Consider the following 4,584-nt stretch of genomic DNA (forward strand, 5'->3'; position numbering starts at 1 on the left):
AATGCCTCAAAAATGATAAGGTAAGCACGGCTCTGTTTGAATCTAATCAATGAGGTTGTTGGATTCGTGATCGGACTTTCAGCAAATCAGAGGAAAAATGTTTATAAAACTTTATGATCGCAACTAAATGATGAAGTGTCCAAAAAAAAAGAAGAACGTGGTTCACGTGTTCGTGATCGGACTTTCAGCAAATCAGAGGAAAAATGTTTATAAAACTTTATGATCGCAACTAAATGATGAAGTGTCCAAACAAAAAGAAGAACGTGGTTCACGTGACTTGGACAGATAATAACCCATCAGCCATGTTAGGGCATTTCCAATCCATACCTATTTTTTTTTTTATAATTTCCACAAAAATAGAGTAACTCTATTATACGGTAAGTTTTGCTTAAATGGTTTACTCTATAATAGAGTTACTTTATTATAGAGTAGAAAATAGAGGGAATTGATTTTTCCACTTCAATAAGGAGTGGAAAAATGAAATCCCTCTATTTTCTCTATTACTCTATTATAGAGTAAACATTAGAGCAAAACTTACGTTATAATAGAATTATTTTATTTTTGTGGAAATTGTAGAGGAAAAAATAGGTATGAATTGGAAATGGTCTTAAGTGCACGAGTTGGCACATGCGTGTGGATCAAGACAGAGTTACGATAATTTAACATAATCGCATGTGGTTGGTAGGTGAGTGCCACCATCCCTAATATTTAGAGCACCTCCGATAGGGGTTTTACCCATTGGAGTTCTAAAAATTCATATGTGTATAAGTATATGTTGTATATGTGTATGTAGGTGTGAGGTCTATTATTTTGTGGAGAACCCCACCCTTAAGGTTCTTAAAACAAAGCTTTTAAAACCTTAAGGGTGGGGTTCTCCACAAAATAATGGACCCCACACATACATACACATATACAACATATACTTATACACATATGAATCTTTAGAACTTCAATGGGTAGAACCCTCCATTGGAGGGGCTCTTAGTGGCTTATATTTTCAAATGTGACCTTATATTTTTAAAATAATGGTATATATTTTATAGTCTTACTTTTATTAATATTTAAATTTTGAAAATGATATAAAATAGAGGAATTTGAGCACATATACATAAGAAAAAGAGGAATTAAGTTTATACACATATCACCACTTTGGCTATGATATGTTATATATTGTTATGGAAAGAGTCAAAAATACCCCTTCTTACGCGTGTAAATGTGAATTATTACTTTTTCTCTTTATTCTGCAAACTGAAAAGTGTTTTTTTTTAAAACTCTTGCTAGCGACAAAGAAGAGGAATTTGAAGAGAGTGCATGAAAATCTGAGTTCGAAAATAGAAAAGTTGAAACTAGCGATGAACGATTCGGTCGTGCATCGTAACTACGATATTGAAAGTTAGGGTTCCAGTGGTTCTTTCAATTTCACGCCAGCAAAATTGAGTTTTCAAAACCAATGAATCAAGGTAAATTTGTTTTGATTTCATATAGTCTAAGTTTCAAACGATCTCGTCCTGTATTGACAAAAATTAAATTGGTAACATCTGTTTTTTTCAGATCCTGTCAGTTTAAGTGTTTTCTTCGTTTTTTCCAACAGAAAGTTCAGGTTAGGGGTTAAGGAGACAATGATGTCGTGTGATGATAGGACTATACTATATGAGAGATGTTCATAGTATAGTTACCCAAAAGAATTTAAAATAGTGTGATCTAGATACGTTGTGCTTCCATGATTGTGTTGAATGGGGTGAGTGATCTGCCCTATGTTTCCCTATGTTAAATAACACATAAGAGAATATAAACATATTGTATTGGAAGTCATTTGTGTGTTTGTTAATGTGTGACCATACTACATTGAATATAATATAGCCTACTGTTCGCGTTTTCTCATACACCACCATTCCGTCATATATGTTTTGTTTAGTGAAACCACGTTCATGCTTATTATGTTGCACATGTTATGCATGCATCAACCATGCAATAATGCTGGAGGATTGCTTGCCGGATCTGGAAATCCATGTTCCATCAACCATTTCTGCCCCCATGTTATGGTAAGAGGTTATATCGCTTGGCATATGCGACATCAAGTGCATCCATTTCCAAAACTCCATGGCCTGCCAGTGCGGATTTCTCAGACAAGCACTGTCTTATAGTTCAAATACTGTTCTTATTCCCCGTAAATGAAGCTTTCCTAGTTTTCATCTGTGGGACAACCTTTTTGGACCCGACCTTATGCATTTCTTTGTCATGCAACACCCAAGCTTTTGTTTATTCTCTTGTCTTAAAAGTACATATCTTTCGTAGGTTCCCTATTTGATATGGTTCAATATCTCTCATACCAGACATTCAATACGTGGGAACTTATTCACCTTTTCATAGGAAAGTGAAACCTAAACAAAATTGGAGGCCAATAGTTTGTTTGGCAAAGTGCCCATACTATATTGACGATAGTATAGTCTATTTTTATTTATTCACAAACCAGACATGGAGAATTATCACTTGCGGTAACTGCCACCACGTTATTCATAACTCCGTTGCACTTGTTACTGATGCTTATAATGCTTGCAATTTACAGCTTACATTCAAATTGAGCGAATAATTACAGTGCTTTAAATGATTAAGTTTGGTGTTAAGTTATAGAAGTGGCGGACTATTCTATGCATAGGCTTAGTACAACAAAATTAAGCGCATGGTTATTACCTTTCGTTGGCTTCCACAAGCGCACGCGCTTGCAGGGCGATTTTCGTCAATTTTTGACGAAACCTGTCACTTCGGTGGGCATGTACTGTAGCATGGCTATATTGTACATTTTGTTGTCTCTTATGAATATCCCACAAATTCTCCCTATAAAATATATGAATAATTAATTAAAATTGTAATAATAAACTCGATCCGCTCAAGAACCGTAATTCCGTCTAGTTTGTAACTTATAAGAGAAAAGCGAAAGCCTATGGACTCCAAGTAAACCAATTAACTAAGTCAAAGAGTTCGAAAACGAGCCCGTAAGAGCATGATTATTGGGGGTTCTGAGGATAGAGTTCTTAACGGAATATAAGAACCCGTCTCTTAACTTTTAACTAAAAAAACTAAAAACCGGTTATTAAATATCTTATTTAAGAACCGGCTCTTAGCTTTTTTAGTTAAAAGTTAAGAGACGGGTTCTTATATTCCATTAAGAACCCCACAATAATCATGCTCTAACGGAGACAGCCAGGGTAAGTATCGTGTCCACAAAGAATTCAAATGCAATATTATTCATACATATATATTATAAAAATCGAAGAGACAAAGACACATCTTTGTTTTACATTCTTTCAGAAATCCTAACAACATACTGTCGTTAGGTCATTTCAGTCCTTCGTGAGTTATATAAGCTTGAGAGCTTCTTCGTCATGCAACTTCAAAGTGATCCTAAGCTTTATTAGTTTTTTCATAGGTGACAGGCTTGTCTAACCGCGGGTGTTCAGCTAGCATCCACGTCCTCGTTGTTGCTTCTTTGCATTGCACTCTATTCCTTAGGTTGCACAGCCGCCCATTAATTACTTCATTGTAGTTGTTTGATAGCAACCGTGTTTCAATATGTGTTAATGGGAAAGAGCATTCTTGAGAACTATCCGTGGCTTGAAGTCTACGTGGCTAATGATCTAAACGTGAATCGCGTGAAATGGCTAAAAGAATTAGATAGGAGTCATCAAATTCAAACACAGATGAATAAATTATATAATCATTTTTCTAGAAAGGGCCTGAAACAATATATGCATTTCGTTTTCACCAAAATCATCAATAGAGAGTCAAAGATTTTCTTGCTTTTGACGGGCCATTTGATATACGTATAATTGTTATTTTATCAAAAAAATATATATATATTAGTATATACAAACTTAACATATCATATTTGTATCTTTTGAAATATTTTATTTTATAACATATTTTTCTGAAAAATTGCATATGATTAATTTTTTTTGTATATGTGTAGTAGTTGTTTTATATGTTTAGGATGATAATTTTTGAGATATAAAGGTAATAATATATAATCTAATACTAATTTATAATATATATATATATACATATGTATATATATATATTTATAATTGAGTCGGTTTCAAAGTGATTGAATATTAATTTTAACTAATAATAGCTACCAATATAATCTATTCCAACTTGTAATTTATATTCTAGAATGAGTTATATGTTTATATTTATTAATTGTAAATTTGACATTTTAATATAATCTCAAAGGCAATGTGTAATATTTTGATAAACTCATAATCTAAAATATTGAAATAATTAAGGCAAAGCCCATACACTACAAGAAAACATATTTTTTACGAGGGCGGTATTCGTTGTAAATTCGTCGTAATAGGGGCTTTACGACGAATTAACATCGATACGCGTTTCGTTGTTAAACGCTCGTCGTAACGGAGGTTTCGTCGTAAAGTCCTAGTTACGTTTACGAGGAAGTCAATTCCTCGTAAAGCGGAAGGAAACTATTCGTCGTAATGCCCTCGTAAACGACGATGTAAATACCTCGTAATAGTTCGTTGTAAAAGCCACGTAAGGCTTCCACGTAAAGTCGATGTAAATTTTACGAGG

The sequence above is a fragment of the Brassica napus genome, chromosome C5, assembly GCF_020379485.1.
Source record: "Brassica napus cultivar Da-Ae chromosome C5, Da-Ae, whole genome shotgun sequence".
Classification (NCBI taxonomy): Eukaryota; Viridiplantae; Streptophyta; class Magnoliopsida; order Brassicales; family Brassicaceae; genus Brassica; species Brassica napus.